Source organism: Pseudophryne corroboree, chromosome 2 (genome assembly GCF_028390025.1).
Source record: "Pseudophryne corroboree isolate aPseCor3 chromosome 2, aPseCor3.hap2, whole genome shotgun sequence".
Taxonomy (NCBI): Eukaryota; Metazoa; Chordata; class Amphibia; order Anura; family Myobatrachidae; genus Pseudophryne; species Pseudophryne corroboree.
This window is the reverse complement of record NC_086445.1, coordinates 725,642,473-725,660,249: the sequence shown is the minus strand read 5'-3', so window position 1 is coordinate 725,660,249 and position 17,777 is coordinate 725,642,473. Positions and strand designations below refer to the sequence as shown.

Genomic DNA, 17,777 nt, shown 5'->3' with positions numbered 1-17,777 from the left:
AAGAATAATTGTAACAAATGTAACAATGATAAAAGTAATAAATGTAACAATGATAAAAGTAAAACTGTTAAATGTACAACTGTTAACCCATGCAAGTTGCACCCCATGTTAAACTTCCCTCAGGATTACCAGCAAGAAAGTGAGCCCAGCACGATGTCGGCACCTTTTCCAGCAGCCATCATACAAGACATCCAGGTGGACGCGACCAAATCGGTAAAGGCAGTAATCAAACCCCCTAACGGAGGGTCAGGTGAGGTCGTGTCCACAGGTACGTACGGTGTTATATATCACGCACAAACAACTGTACCTCATATTGTAGAACCAACTCAGAATGACGTTATTGGACTTAATCCTGTCAGGGTAATTGCAGTACCAAATGGGAAAACTGACGCTTCGGGAGCCACTCCCGTCAGGAACATCGCCATGCACTGCCCCTTTTCCCGAACAGAATTAAGATCAATGATGTCTGAATTCCCTGATCCTAGGAAAGATCTAGTTGCAAGCCAGAGATACATTAGAGAGCTAGATAACTCTGCAGAGCCCACTAACAAAGATTGGCGGACATTGCTGAGGGCATGTTTACCCCCCAATGTTGACTCAGTGAAATTTATCGCTGACTGTAAATTAGACGAAGAGGTACCCCTTACGGATGTGTACAATCAAGATAATGTAAAGAGAATCAATTTACAGTTAGGAGTGTATTTCCCTGCTGTTGTCAAGTGGTACAAAATTTTCTCCATAAAACAAAAGGAGGGAGAAGTAGCGGCTGATTATTTCCATCGGGCATTGCAGGACATGGCTAGGTATACAGGGATAGAAGACATTAAAACAAATGTGAATCATAGAGAAGTAGCTGTGTCCGTATTAATGGACGGCTTAAAAGACACACTAAGAATCAGGGTACAAACCTCTCTACCTCACTGGAGAGGTATCTCGGTGGCTGCATTAAGAGAGTCCGCTATCGAGCATGACCGTAATATCCAAAGAACCAGGTAAGCACAGGGAGAGCGGTTGATGGTGATGAGCATCCAAGCACTAGAGGAGGCATTAAATCGACCGAAACCCCAGGCCACTGGCACATGGAGGAAGCCAAGGGTTTGTTATCTTTGTAAAAGAGAAGGGCATTATGCCAGCAACTGTAACAGCCCACATAAAGTCAGAGCCCCTAGACAAGAACATGAGCAGAGCTATGACACACAAAATTGTAATCAGGGATCGTATAAGAAGAAGTTTGGGCTACACCTGTCATATGCAATCAGGAAAGGTGACCATTAGGACTGACAGTAAGCCTGAGGTTACAGTTAATGTAATTGGGAGGTCATTCCTTGTAGACACAGGAACGGCCGGGTAAACGTTGTAATTTATTTGTAAATGTTTCTTTTTCCCCATCTCTGACGTTCATCGGCAGAACTCAAACATCACATAGCTACTTGGTCTTTGCAGAAGTCTACCTAACCCCAGTGTGACCTACCGACATCGGTGTGTCCTGGCCAGGCACAAAAGGGTGGAGTGTGGAAATACTGGTGGGGGAGACTGCGCAAAGATACCAATGGATGTGTTGGTGTGACAGCCTGATGGTGAACGGAAGATCTGACAATGTTTTTTTTTTGTTTGTTGTTTTATGTAATATATATATGAATTGTTCTCTCTCTCGTTTGTTTTTTTTCCTCTTCTCTCTCATGTTCCCATGCTTTAAAGATGGTATGTCGCACATCAGTTAGACAAATGGTAATGCAAGATTTTTGCTCCTTACAGAAAGATCGCAGATTTGGAAGGAATATTGTATCACCAGAATGTTCGTTTGGAAGACTGAGAGACAGCACCTTTGAGATGACAGCAGAGCAAGAAGAACAACAAGATTAGAGGACAAAAGACATCGTAACATTTTTCTTTCCCCTTAAATTATTTTTTTTGTACCCCCATTACAAATTTCTCTTTCTGCTCCTCTAAGATGGACTTGCCCCAAGAGACTGTGATCCGGATTTTCCTGTTGACCCTGTTGTTGACCAGAGCAGTCTGTTTCGGTGAGAGTACCATGGAGGTCGAGAGAAGATCGGGAATGGGTTCTGATGACCAGGATGGAGGTGTAGATTTCCAAGACCAATACAATCACCGAGTAAAGGCGAGTATCAGAAAACGATCTGGTAGCATTGACAGTAGAAGGAATTGTGAAGGATTGTTAGCTGAAGAGAACTGCATCTGTAGGCATTGTGACAATATAGTTGAGGATGGGTGCATCAAGAAATGTCAGTCCAGTTTTAATGTCCACATGGACCGGCATCCATTGAGTGACTATCACTCCTTAGTGGGTAAAGTGTTAAATCAGACAGACTGTTGGGTATGCTCTCAAGTACCTCAAGGTCATAGCAAATCAGGACTAGTACCATTCCCTTTAACTGTAGGAGAGGTACTTGAGTTAAGTGGTGGGAGGCCGGTGGACAAGAGGTTTAATATCTCTAGTCCTCCTAGTTTGAAGCTCCACCAGTATCACGTGGATAAGTCCTTAGTATGCTTTAACATTTCCAATCCTCGAAAGCCGGGAAATTGGGAAGTGTCATGGAGTAATCAAACCATGACATTTTCATATAGAGCCGATAGAATGCCCATAGACACAGAGCTTATACGCCAGATCGCCAACAGTGGAAAATATTTCCGGTATAGGTATACTCTAGGTAGTAGGACCATGCGAGTTGGAGAAGTATCACCAGGATATTGTTCACATATCGTACAACCTGATACGTGTACTAGACAGATGGGAGAGTTAGGGTTAGGAGATTTTACATGGAAAATTTGTAACATGGTAATGTCATACTCTGTCCCATATGTTCTCCCCGATGATGCATATTTCATATGCGGGAGAAAGGCGTATAAGTGGCTTGCCCCAAACTCAGAGGGATTGTGTTACATTGGAAAAGTACTGCCTGAAGTAATGATTGTATCCCATAACCAAATGAAAGATATTCACCGTGGTGCCCAAGCTCCTTATACTCACACTCATTACGAGCACGTCGTTAAAAGGCACCTGATAGAGAGGACAGAGCATCCGGCCTCTGATCTGATCCATGAATCCACTGGGATTCAATTCCTACTCGTGTTAGATATCACTCGTACCGCCAGAGGAGTAATAAATTATAAATATATATCTGCGCTTGCGAACTTGTTAGACAATATCACCGAAATGTATGACGACACGTTCAGGTACACTGGGAAAGAGTTACAAGCCTACAAAACAGAGCTGGTTCAGCATGGGATGATTCTCAATTATCTCACAGCAGTGACAGGCGGGTATTGTGTTACCCTAGCAACTCAGTATGGTGTAAAGTGCTGCACGTATATTACACACAGCACTGAGGACCCGGCCGAGGTCATAGACCAAAAGATGGATGACATTTTGCAATTGAAGTGGGAGTTTCGAAGGAAACACAATCTCACACTCGCTGCTGTGGGTAATGAGCTGACCAGTTGGGTGTCATGGTTGAACCCACGAAATTGGTTCTCTGGTTTAGGAGAATGGACCCAAGGTATTATAATGGACGTAGGGAAATTTCTCTTGTGTATTCTGGGAGTCGTCATATTGGTTGGCCTGATATTTAGATGCGTTCGGGCTTTAACGAAGTGTAAAGGTAGTACCAGAGTGATGAGTCTGAGGAGCGAGGACACTGTAATAACAACAACTAATTTGATTTATGACCCAACAATAGAGACAATGTTGTGATGAAAATGTGATTCCACGGTCCGTTTCTTTCACCCGTTTCTCCTTTGTTTTCCTCCGAGGTACAAAGACATCCGCTTGGAAGAAGAATTTGACAACCTCTTTTATACAGACCATTGATGAACTATGCCACAGACCCCCAATTTCCCTAGTGACTTTAACTTTTTACGAAAGCCCAATACTTTAGAGACTGTAATTTTATGGACAATGGAACAGCTTTTGCTCGCTATTTACAACAAAAGCACCGAGAGACATCAGACAACATGTACATCAAGACAAGACATCAGGCAAGACCTCAATCGGCGAATGTTTATTTAAACTCACATAGTTTACGACTGCATTTATAACGATTGTTTCTTATCTTCATCTCCACAACCTCCAGGTAATGACACACATAGTCGATAGGGAATATAGACACAGATATCAGCACTCACATATTCCCCCCATTCATGTATCATCAACTAAATGTGCTCCCCCATTTGTTGCAACCAAAAGCCGAAAAGAGCTCGGTAAAGTTTGACAGCCCATCCACAGACCCTTAATACGGGATAAGAAGGATTCAAATGTATACTTCGCAATACCTCGAAGCTTGATTTAAAACACGTACGGCACGATGATACATGACCCCTCAAACATGGATTTCATACACACATGCTTTTACTATCTCACTAGGTCATGCTTTTTCCTACCTTCTCCTCTCCTCCCCTTACCCAATCATAAAAAGGTGTTTACATGATGACATATATTCTTCTGTTTTGTTTAGGAAGTGGCAGTTATTGGTGACTGCCAAAGGGTGGACTGTCAAAGTAAAAAAATATCGTTATTCTCATGCCTTGTACTAACCCCATGCGCTTGCCCGCTGCTCGTGCACCCACTCCCCCGTGCGTACGCATCCCCTCAGGTTGCGTAAGGGACGCTCCGACGTCTCCTGCGCATGGAGATGTGTATTTACGGCGGAGTTTGCAAGCGTCTAGCGGGCGACTCAATCGTCACATAGTTATTCCAAATAGTACATTTTGTAGGTTATGGTCTCCTTAATAATATCAGTAAGTTTGTTTAGTGTAACTGGTTTATGGACAGAGAAATCCCTCTTTGCATGATACGAAGGGTCAGACAGGTTTTGAGCAGTGGTGTTTAGTATGCAACGGTAGAGTATATTATTAGAAACATTCCGGTATTGGTTTGAGAGAAATCAATCGCTCCTGCGAATAGTTATGTCTATAAGAAGTTTATGGACATTTGCTGTATTTGCAGTTCATTATCCATGCGGCGGGAATCCTGAGATTCCCTCCCACCTGAGCAGTATGAAATAGTCAGAGCCCACCTGTTTGAATCAACCTATGACCTTTTGTTATAATGTAAGGACAGATTCCTGTGTCCAATGAACAATGAGATTGTAGGCCCCTTTGTAGTGTACTGTATGCAGTGTATATAAGGCAGCCAGCTTGGGCCAGCTCAGTCTACTCTCCACAAAAGGTTTTCATCACTGACTAACTTGAGAGCTGGTACCAGGACTGCGCAGCGATCATTCCCCAGTGTGTAAGTGTTTCTCTGTAACCAACTTGTTCTCTGTTTGTATTTGCCATACTCTCTCTCTCTCTGTTATTGTTACGCTGTTGTATACTGTATATGTGTAGTTATTATGTTTAGATATTGATGTTAGTCTGTAGTGTATGAAATGTTAACTGTATTTTCCCTTTTTACATAACTAAATCTCGTTAGTAAAGGTTTTGGAACCTTAGCAAGGTATTGTGTGTTTATTACATTGCTGAGGGTATACTGAGCGTCTTAATCGCTCCAACAGCTTTCATATGATAAGGGTTAATCAGCGTTGAATTGTGGTAATATTACAGTAATAAGGTTTACAGCATAAGCATATCCTTTCATTGTGTTGCATACAAGGTTTACTGTGTGTCATCCTGTGAGCGTCTGCGCCGCTCGTGTTCCTCTTGTGGGCACGGCGTCCGCTACGCTCGTAGCGTAGCATTACGGTACTCGGACCGCCTATAGCGTGCTCGATACCCAGCGTAAGCCGTGAGCGAACGTGTCGCTCGTGCGTCTCGACCACGGCCTAGCGTCTGCTACGCTAAGTGCGTACCCTTACGGTACCCCGTACGCCCATTGCGTACTGAGTCTCTTACCCATATATAGTGAATGTTATAAGATAAATATTTAGCTTTATCAGGGCCCACTGGTACGTATTCTCCCCCTGTAAAAAAAAATATTAAACTAAACAGTACACACATACACACACACACACACTGCAGAACATACAATTTTAATACACTAACACTATACTCACCTTATCCCCGGTGCTGTCTACTTATCCAGTAGAATTTGCTGCATGGTTAAAAATATACATACTCACCTATCCCTTGGTCCTCTTCTCCATGCAGGCATCCAGGGAATAAAAAAATTAAATAAACCAAATTTCCTGATCCCTCCGGGAATAGCAGTGATATATGTACATGTTGAACCTACAGTACGGCTCCTACAAGTGGTGCAACCCACATGAGTTCTGTCACTTATAAAGCTACCAGTCAATCAGCAGCCCCTACCATGGTAACAGGCCACTGATTGGCTGTGAGTGGCCTGTCAATCAACAGCAGCCTGTATGTCCATATTTCTCTTACGTCCTAGAGGATGCTGGGGTCCACATTAGTACCATGGGGTATAGATGGGTCCACCAGGAGCCATTGGCACTTTAAGAGTGTGGGCTGGCTCATCCCTCCATGCCCCTCCTACCAGACTCAGTGTAGAAAATGTGCCCGGAGGAGCCGGTCATAGCTAGGGGAGCTCTACAGAGCTTTTCTAGAAAAGTTTAATTTTAGAGTTTTTTTTATTTTACAGGGAGGCTGCTGGCAACAGCCTCCCTGCAGCAAGGGACTAAGGGGGGGGGGGGGGGGGGGGGGAGCAGTGTCCGCCCTGCGGGGTCTGAGCCACTGTCTCCGCTGACTGGACACTGAGCACCAGAGGGGTCGGATCGCTCCCCACCACAGGGGATCGCTCGCCCCAGCAGCATGCCGCCAACCCCTTACAGAGCTGAAGAAGTGGCGATTGAGACACCGACCCCCCCTAGCAAGCGGGGGGGTGAAGATGGCAGCAGCGGGGAGGGAGCGCAATATAAACGGCGCTCCTGGGAAGGCTCAGCGGTACATGGTGCGGCGCTGTGAGGGGCGCCCTGGGTCAGCGCTTACCCCCTTGGGCCAGCGCTTACCCCCTACACTGGTCCAGATGCCTGTCGGTGTCCTCGGATCTCAGCCAGCACTAATTCCTCAGGCCAGTATAATCCATGAAGAGCGGGAAGACGGCGCCATTAAGGGGGCGGAGCTACTCCTCAGAGCGGACCCAGCAGCATTTTAGCACCATTTTCCTGCCTGCACAGGGCTGAGAAGGAGAACAGGTCCCTCCACAGCAACTCCAGGTATCTGTACACGGTACCAGGGGGTTGTAGAAGGGGGGGGGGGGAGGCTGTAATACGACTGTGTGTCCTATTAAGGTGCACAGTCAGTGCTGACAAGGGGTCGCCCTTTGCTGTAGGCGCTGTGTGTGGGTTTGCTCCGATTTCTGTTTCTCTCTTGCCATTCTTGGGGGGGGGGGGGGGGAACTCTGTCTGCCCCCACCTGTGTGTGTGTAGAGTGTTTGGTGGTCTCCTTTAGCTATGTCCAGGGACACTGTCATATGCTGCAGAGGATTTATCCTCCCAGGATGATCCCATTCCATGTGACCAGGATAGCACTGGTTTAGCACAGATACCAGCAAGGGAACCTGAGTGGTTTTCCTCTATCAAATCTTGGATATCTCAGATTTCTGACAGGGTTGCAAGTAATGAATCTGCAACCCAGGTATTACAGAGCTCTATGGCACTATGACCGGTTTCTGGTACCTCGGGACGCTCCGCTATATACCCCCATAAGTGTGTGCTTGTGTATGTCACACAAGACGACACGGATACCGATTCTGACACCACAGACGGTGATGGGGATGTGTTGCGGGGGTCCGCATCTCTTGCAAAGGGGGTGCAATTGTTGATAGAGGCTATCAAGGATGTGTTGAATGTTAATGATACCACACCTGAGCAGGTTGAGGAGGCTTTTTTCTCACTGAAAATAAAAAAGCCTCGCTAACCTTCCCTGTGTCAAAGGAATTCAGTGCTATATTTGAGAAAGCATGGGAAAACCCTGAGAAAAAATTCCAGGTCCCTAAAAGGGTACTGGTGGCATTTCCTTTCCCTGAGGAGGATAGGAAAAAATGGGAAAACCCGCCGATTGTTGACGCATCTGTGTCCAGACTCTCAAAGAAGGTGGTTTTGCCTGTTCCAGGATCTACCGCCTTAAAGGAGCCAGCTGATAGAAAAATTGATAACACACTTAAATCAATGTACACTGCTTCAGAGGCCATATTACATCCCACTATTGCTACTGCAAGGATTGCAAAGGCAATAGGAAAGTGGTCGGCTATCTTACTTGAGGATTTGGATACGATGGATAGGGATGATGTTGCATTATATTTACGCAACATACATGATTCAGCAGGTTTTATGGTAGAAGCCATGAAAGACCTGGGTTCCATGGCTGCGGGAATCTCTTCCATGTCTATTTCAGCTCGTCGGGGACTGTGGCTGCGCCAGTGGTCGGCCGATGCGGAATCCAGAAAAAGTGTGGAGTTCCTACCCTATACAGGTCAGGCTTTCTTTGGGGAAGCTCTAGGCGCGTGGATATCCACGGCTACAGTGGGTAAGTCTCAGTTTCTTCCCTCAGTAGCACCTGCTCCGACGAAATCCTTCTCTTCATCTGCAACACAGCCCTTTCGGCCTAACAAGCCTAGAAAGGCCAGACCGTCCAGTACCTTCTTTAGGGGAGGTCGAGTTAAGTTCAAGAAACCTGCCGCTGCAGGTTCCCAGGAACAAAAGCCTGCTTCAGATACGCCAAAGTCCTCCGCATGACGGTGGACCGCGCGGCCTGGAGGTGGGGCCGGTGGGAGCAAGACTCAGACACTTCAGTCACGTCTGCGTATTGTCCGGCCTGGATCCCTGGGTGATAGATATTGTATCCCAGGGATACAGGCTGGAATTTCAAAGTCTCCCTCCTCATCGTTTTTTCAAATCAGGCTTACCAACTCAATTGGCAGACAACACTGTACTACAAGAAGCTATCCAAAGGCTGGTGGAGGCACAGGTCATTGTGCCAGTTCCTCCCCCTGCGCAGGCCACAGGTTACTATTCGAACCTTTTTGTGGTACCGAAACTGGATGGTTTCGGTCAGGACCATTGTGAACCTAAAGTCATTGAACCCCTTTCTAAAGGAGTTCAAGTTCAAGATGGAGTCTCTCAGGGCAGTGATATCAGGTCTGGAAGATGGGGAATTCCTGGTATCCCTGGATATCAAGGATGCGTACCTCCACATTCCGATCTGGCTGCCACATCAGGCTTATCTCCATTTCACATTGCCGGACTGTCATTTCCAGTTCCAGGCCCTGCCATTTGGCCTCTCCACAGCACCAAGGGTGTTTACCAAGGTGATGGCAGAAATGATGGTTCTCTTCCGCAAGCAAGGGTTGAACATCATTCCATATCTGGACGATCTGCTGATAAAGGCATCGTCCAAGGAGAAGCTGCTGCAGTCCATTGTTCTCACAACATGCCTCCTCAAGAGTCATGGTTGGATTCTGAACCTTCCAAAGTCGCATTTGGAACCAACCCAGAGGTTGTCCTTTCTGGTAATGATCCTGGATACGGAAGTGCAGAAGGTGTTTATTCTGCAGGAAAAAGAGTTGGTGTTACAAGCTATGGTCCGGGATGTCCTGAAGCCTGCCAGAGTGTCGGTTCATCAATGCATTCGCCTATTGTGAAAGATGGTGGCCTCTTACGAGGCTCTCCAGTACGGGAGGTTCCACGCTCGGACCTTCCAACGAAATCTCCTGGACAAGTGGTCGGGATCTCATCTCCACATGCACCAGCAGGATTTCGCTCCTCTGGTGGTTACAATTACCTCACCTTCTGGAGGGCCGCAGGTTCGGGATTCAGGAATGGGTCCTTCTAACCACGGATGCGAGCCTTCGGGGGCTGGGGAGCAGTCACTCAAAGAGTAACCTTCCAGGGACGGTGGTCAAGCCTGGAAGCCGGCCTGCCCATCAACATCCAGGAACTAAGAGCCGTCTACAACGGTCTACTTCAGGCGGCCCCTCTTCTAAGAAATCGGGCCATTCAAGTGCAGTCGGACAACGTAACAACAGTGGCTTACATAAACCGACAAGGCGGAATGAGGAGCAGAGCGGCAATGTCAGAGGTGACAAGAATACTCCTCTGGACAGAAAAACACGCGTTAGTGCTGTCAGCCATCTTCATTCCAGGGAGTAGACAACTGGGAAGCAGACTTCCTCAGCAGACATGATCTCCATCCAGGGGAGTGGTGCCTCCATCCGGAGGTGTTAAAGGAAATAACAGACCTTTGGGGATTCCCCCAAATAGACGTGATGGCCTCTCGTCTCAACAAGAAGCTTCGGCGTTATTGTTCCAGGTTGAGGGACCAACAGGCAGTCGCAGTGGACGCCCTGGTGTCTTCTTGGGTGTTCCAGTCAGTGTACGTGTTTCCACCACTCCCACTTATCCCAAGAATCCTAAAGCTCATAAGAAGAACAAGTGTCAAGCGATCCTCATTGCCCCAGACTGGCCAAGAAGGGCTTGGTACGCGGACCTTCTGAATCTACTGCAAGATGATCCGAGGCCTCTTCCTCTTCGGGAGGACCTGCGGCGACAGGGGCCGTTCGCCTATCAAGAATTATCGCTGCTACGTTTGACGTCATGGAAGTTGAGCGCCTGATATTTGCTCGGAAAGGCATTCCGAAGAATGTCATTCCTACCCTCATACAGGCTAGGAAAGGGGTAACGTCTAAACATTACCATCGTTTTTGGAAGAAATATGTCTCTTGGTGTGGATCCAAGAAGTTTCCTACGGTGGAGTTTCAACTGGGACGTTTTCTCCTCTTCCTGCAAGCAGTTGTGGATATGGGCCTGAGGTTAGGATCTGTGAAGGTCCATATTTCGGCCCTATCCATTTTCTTTCAGAAACAATTGGCTGCCCTCCCTGAGGCTCAGACTATTTTGAAGGGAGTTCTGCACATCCAACCTCCCTTTGTACAGCCTACGGTGCCTTGGGACCTTACCGTGGTGTTACAGTTCCTCCAGTCGGATTGGTTTGAGCCTCTACAGGAGGTGGAGCTCAAATTTCTTACATGGAAGGCGGTCACTTTGTTGGCCTGAGCATCTGCTAGACGTGTCTCCGAGCTGGGGGCTTTATCCTGTTAAAGCCCTTACTTGATCTTCCACGAAGATAGAGCTGAGCTCCGGACTCGTCAGTAGTTTCTTCCAAAGGTTGTGTCGGCATTTCATATCAACCAACCTATTGTGGTGCCTGTGGCTACTGACTCCGCAATTACTTCAAAGTTCTTGGATGTCGTGAGGGCTCTGAAGATATATGTGAAGAGAACTTATCGTCACAGAAAGTCGGACTCTCTGTTTGTCCTATATGATCCCAAGAAAACTTGGTGTCCTGCTTCTAAGTAAACTATTTCTCGCTGGATTAGGTTCATTATCCAGCACGCTTATTCTACAGCAGGACTGCCGTGTACAAAATCTGTTAAGGCCCACTCTACTCGTAAGGTGGGGTCTTCCTGGGCGGCTGCCCAGGGTGTCTCGGCAGTGCAACTCTGCCAAGCTGCAACTTGGTCTGGGTCGAACACATTTGCAAAGTTTTACAAGTTCGATACTTTGGCCACTGATGATCTGAAGTTCAGTCAATCAGTTCTGCAGGAGCACCCACGCTCTCCCTCCTGTTCTGGAAGCTCTGGTACATCCCCATGGTACTAATGTGGACCCCAGCATCCTCTAGGACGTAGGAGAAAATAGGATTTTGGTTACCCACCGGTAAATCATTTTCTCGTAGACTGTAGAGGATGCTGGGCGCCCGCCCAGCGCTTCGTTTTCCTGCAAATGTTATTTGGTTCAGTACAACTTCGTTTTAGTTGAGTACTGCATTGTTACTTGGTAAGTGATTTTCAGCAGTTTCTGAGTGTTCAAGCTAAGTTAGCTTGACGTGCCTTGTATGTGTGAGCTGGTGTGAATCTCGCCACTATCTGTGTATAATCCTTCTCTCGAAGATGTCAGTCTCCTCGGGCACAGTTTCTAGACTGAGTCTGGTAGGAGGGGCATAGAGGGAAGAGCCAGCCCACACTCTTAAACTCTTAAAGTGCCAATGGCTCCTGGTGGACCCGTCTATACCCCATGGTACTAATGTGGACCCCAGCATCCTCTACGGACTACGAGAAAAGGATTTACCGGTAGGTAACCAAAATCCTATTTTCACAGCTATGTCTAGAGCACAGGTTCTCAAACTCGGTCCTCAGGACCCCACACAGTGCATGTTTTGCAGGTAACCCAGCAGGTGCACAGGTGAATTAATTACTCTCTGACACATTTTTAAAGGTCCACAGGTGGAGCTAATTATGTCACTTGTAATTCTGAGGAGACCTGCAAAACATGCACTGTGTGGGGTCCTGAGGACCGAGTTTGAGAACCTGTGGTCTAGAGGGATCGGTACATTTGTTCTTTTTTTAACCAGTGTTCACGATAGGCTGTTTTAGCAGAGCACTAAACCCTACCCAATTTTTAAAGGTCAAAATGCATCCTGCCGCTTCAATGGCGCCGTGCTTAACAGTTTACTGCCACCTTGTGAATAGATACCGTGCACACACGCACGCTTTCTGTTCACAATAAAGTGAGAGTTTGGGGGAAGGCAACCACTCCGTAAGTGCTGGCCACGCCTCCATTATTGATGCCGCATGGCTGGGTCACACCCCCATTAGGGATGTAGAGCAGGCCGCACCGAACCCAATGGTGATGCTGTCGGCGCTGCGCCCCCTTTTCGGACGAGTGTATAACATACTGCCCATGCACATCTACACCCTGCCCTGCCCGGTTCCGGTCAGTAACACTACTTAACCCCTGGAGAAGAAGACTGGCCTGCGCACAGGGATAGGTGAGTATGTATATGTTTTTTAATCCATGTAGTGTATTCTATTGGATAAGGGGACCAATCAGCATCGGAAACAAGGTGAGTATAGTGTTAATGTATCTAACTTTTAGGGGGTAATTCCAAGTTGATCGCAGCAGGATTTTTGATAGCAATTGGGCAAAACCATGTGCACGGCAGGGGAGGCAGATATAACATGTGCAGAAAGAGTTAGCTCTGGGTGGGTTATTTTATTTCTGTGCAGGGTAAATTCTGGCTGCTTTATTTTTACACTGCAAATTAGATTGCAGATTGAACACACCCCACCCAAATCTAACTCTCTCTGCACATGTTATATCTGCCTCCCCTGCAGTGCACATGGTTTTGCCCAATTGCTATCAAAAATGCTGCTGCGATCAACTTGGAATTACCCCCTTACTTTCTATGATGTATGTGTAGTGTGTTTTTTATTTTTTTTATTTTTTTTACAGGGGGACTATAGGTACCAGCAGGCCATTTAAAGCCCCTGTTTCTAAGCTTTTCAACCTAATGAAACCTGCACAGATTACTTCTCTTTGAGGGTTATTTGTCATAATTTTTTAACCTATAATTGCCGTTTGTTTTGATCTCAAAGCTCTAAAACGACAGCATTTAGAGCTGAAAAAAGACTGATGTTGACATTGGGTTTCAACGAAGGCTGAAGACCTACAGATAATAAATACACAAACTCATAGGACCTCATTCAGTAAGGATTGCAAAATTTGTGAAACGCAATCTGGTTGATAATCAAACGACTGCGCATGCGCAGCGTTTGCATTGCGCACGCGTGAGTAAAAATAGCGAAAGAAATGTGTACACACCGTGATCGCAATGCAGCCACTGTTTGACTGGCAAAAAGCCTTCGTTTCTTGGCAGAAATCTGCCATTTTCTGGGTGTGGCAGAAAAAACGCAGGCGTGCCCAGGTGTTTTTAAGGAGGGTCTCAGACGTCAGCGATGACCACTTCCAGCCTCTTGTGTTGCAAGAATTGTGACTTTTTCTGGTGCAAATAAGAAAAATCTTCGATGTTCCAGTAATTGTGTATGGTTTCGTGATCTGCCCGCATATTGCGATTTCTGCAGTGGGCATTTTTTCTCAATTTCTGGGCAGCAACTATTTGATCACAGAAACTGCTTTTTAGCAGAAACTGCAATCCTTACTGAATGAGGTTCATAGTCGGTAACAGTCTGTTTTGGTTTAGAACCAAATCCGACGGTTAGTAAATTTACCCTTATATTCCCACATACACAATTGCAGAAGAGTCCAATGTATATTGCATCAAATTAATATACCAAAATGTTTTTTAGAGTGCAGGAGGAAAATATTCCAAACCGTGTAGACTCCAAGCAAAGAGCCAACCCATTACCGGCAATCAGAGAGCAGAATCAACGAACCAAGAGAAGGACAAACCAATTCTTGCTGGAGAAAAAGTCCTATTTTAACTTTAATCATTATTCCAGACCTCTCAACCAGTAAAGGTATTGTAGATAAATTTAAATGGCAATATATGTCAATCATTGTCTACGGTATGAATGAGTTAAATATGGAGACAGATATCAAGGGGCAAATTTATAAAGCTGGAGGTTCGAATGTCCTACACATTGAGGCACAAAATCACAGATTATTAATTAATCAGCATTTTTATTGGATTTGTAAACTGACATAGATGTCAATCTGTTTTGTAATGGTTACTTCCTGTGTCGTTTATCCAAAACCGCCATAAATTCACTGCGTCTACTGTATCTAACGAGGAATCACAGTACACATATATTGATGGCAATTATTACTGTATGCATTGAACACGAGGCAGATAACATTGATAATTCTTTTTTGTAGAAATATTTATTAATATTCTAGTAAGGAAATGATTGCTCAATGTTATTAAAAGAGCAATAGTATAGAGCACAGGTTCTCAAACTCGGTCCTCAGGAACCCACACGGTTCATGTTTTGCAGGTCACCTGTAGAATTTTAAAATGTGACAGTTGGTGATACACAGTGCAGCTGCTCGGTGAAATGGAAAACGTGAACCATGTGGTATAGAGTCACTATGGTCTGATCTTTGGTGGCTCAATTTCTCGGTCATCAATGTTTGAACTGATGTTTATAAAAATAAAAATGTAAATAACATTTTTTATTTGATATGTTTTAAATAAATGTTCTTAACCTAATTCAATCATAAACAAAACCAACAATTTCTTCGTTTTGGGGGTTTTTTGGGGGGAAAAAAAAATCTAAAAATATTAGCCAGTTAAGTGGCTTTATTAATGGTGGCCATATCATAAAATAATTTTATTTCTGAAACAACATCATAACTGGGGCATCATTGTAGAATGTGAATTGAGGGTACTGTGTGGTATAATGTGAACTGGGGGCACAGTGTGACATAATTATACTCTGGTACGCCCTCTGTGTTGCATACAGTATCAGTCTCTGAGATGCTCTCTTTATTGAATGGCGGCCTCTGGAACGAGTTCATTTTAAGAAATCAAAAGACAGGTTTAATACTGTACATATATTTAATTTTTAGCACCTAAGTTTAGTGTTTTCTTTGTCATGCATGAAGACACTATGCTATTTTAGCTAAAAGGGGGCCACCCTGTTTAAAGTGCCTCAGGCCTTCCAAGATCTTCATTTCAGTTTAAGATGTATTGCATATGAGCAGAGATGCTGGGGTAAGTCAGACAGATTACCTGTTCTTGGGGCCAGCACTTGCTTGATAGTGAGGGGTACTCTTGGGCTTTCTAGGATTGGCTTTGGCTTGATTTGGAATTCATTTTTGCCCTTTTCCATTATACAGTTGGCAACACTGAGCACAAGGTGTCATCAACTCTCTGGCAATGGTGAGTCTTCTGATTATTCATCTTATTCAGAAAAAATTGCTTTGTGTTCACGTAACTCTGACGTAGGGCCTGATCCAGAATTGTCCGACTACCCAATGTTTTCCCAGTTGAGCAATTATCACTTGACTGCTCCTGTGTCTAAGTTGCACTGCACATGTGCTGCGATGGTCTTTTGAGGGCGGTTGCACAGAGGAGTTATTTACAAAGTGACTGACAGTTTGGAAGCTTTTGGGAGTGGTAACGGGGTGTGGCAACAAAAACGCAGATGTCTCGACCATTTTCTGGAGTCTCACTTCCTGCGCCATGTTGTGCGACCATAATCTGGTGAATGACGCTACATCTTTGTATGCAGCTGTTTGGACATGCAAAGCCGCAAGTGGGCATCTCAGTACATTTACAGGCTGCGGCAATATTAGCATATTTCACACAATGCATTATCATATATATCGGAATTGGGCCCATAGATGTATCAAAATGACATCTCTTTTGTCATCATTCTGACCCTGAGCTATATAAAGGTGGCCAATCTTTAATGATCGTTAGTGTAGCAGCATCCTCCTTCTGTATAGTGCCAGTGTCACGCGGAAATAGGGACAGTGGGGAGGTATGCATAGGACAGTATACACTCTACAGTGCTTTATTATTACACTGAATTCATTTTCAATTTATAAAAAAAATATTTAAAAAATTTCTTCAAAGGAATCCAAGAAAGTTAAAGGGGGAGCACAAAAGGAAAGAGAAAAGAAACGAAGGAAGTTGCTAGAAGCTGCTAATCAATGTGTTAAATTGGATAATTTTTTTGTAAAACAACCTAGCACTACTCAGAGGTCTGTTCAGTCAGCGGAAGTGGCAGGACTTAGTGAACAGAATGTGGAAGAGGTAAAGCAAGACAAGCGACAGCCATCAATTGGTCCTGATGCTGCTTCATTGTTTGGACATTCTGAATCTGAAATGCCAAGTATCTCCTCTTCTCTATTGAATATCAATGTGCATCATGATAAACCAGGCCAATCCACAGATCATAGCGACATAATGTTACCTGTAGGCTCTGATGTGTCTGTAAGTGGGGAGATTGTTGAAAGTTCTGCCAGGTCAGTAGAATGTGCGTGTAGTGAGGATGATGTTGTCTATAATCTCTTCGCAAGACCACGGGTAGGAGAGAGACCATTCTTTTTTATGAACCATCCTATTCAACCATTTGATGATTATGATTTGCCATTTACACCTATAAAAGTGTTTAAGAGAAAAGATGGCTCAAAGCGACTTTGGGTTACTTATGACAAAGCTTCAAATGCTCTGTATTGTACAGTATGTTTAGCATATAGCAAAGATACCGAAAGTAATGTCTTCATTGGAGGTATGAAGTCATGGTCACATGTCTATCAAAGAATTGCTGAACACGAAAAATCAAAGCATCACAATCGCTGTGCTGAGGCCCATTTCTATAATGTAAAGCATAAAGATGTTGAACAGCTGGTGTACACTGCACACAAATAATACATAGACAAAAGGTCATAGGTAACAGATAAGTTGTGGAAGGAGTGAGTAATGTTATAAAGCGTATAGGTAAACGAGGTTTGAGCTGCCAAGGTAAGACTGCAGAAGGTGTGTATACTTTGGATGATTCTGTTTTACATCATGTTAACTTACTAGGGGTTGGGTACGAAATCTCGACGGTCAGGATGCCAACAGCTGCATCCAGACAGTCAAAACTCAGATGGATTCCAGTAAGTATTTAAACCCTACCTCTCACCTTTCCCTTAACCCACCCCTCCTGCAGCCTGACCCTAACTATCCCCTCCTTCTACCTAACCCTAACCTTCCCCACCATCGCAGACTAATCCTCCCCCTAGTTCCTAACCCCAACACTACATACTAACCGTCCGGATCCATTGGGATTCTGTTGTCTGTATTGGGGGAGGTTAGGGTTAGACTGTGCAGGAGGGTGGGTGGTTAGGGTTAGGCTTCCAAAGAGGTGGGTTTAGGGTTGGATTAAAATACTTACTGGGGTACCTACAGAGCGTGCCAGTCTTCTGACAGTTTCGCTATTGTTCCTAAAATAACTAACTAATATTGGATTAAGCTAATTGAGACCAGGGGGTTTATAGATTTGTTTCCAGTTTTTCATCAGATTTTAAAACCGCCACTTAGTAAATTAAAATTGAAATATTGATGGT

General features: G+C 45.0%; 1 long non-coding RNA gene across 1 annotated transcript in view; it reads left to right on the top strand.

The window, feature by feature from the left end:
• LOC135051141 (uncharacterized) overlaps window positions 1-17,471 on the top strand; it is a 58,165-nt gene extending 40,694 nt beyond the window's left edge. The window contains exons 2-4 of the long non-coding RNA XR_010242064.1: window positions 14,066-14,236; window positions 15,558-15,600; window positions 16,300-17,471. This is a non-coding gene — a long non-coding RNA (uncharacterized LOC135051141). The remainder of the gene's footprint in view (window positions 1-14,065; window positions 14,237-15,557; window positions 15,601-16,299) is intronic.
• Window positions 17,472-17,777: the final 306 nt, after the last annotated feature.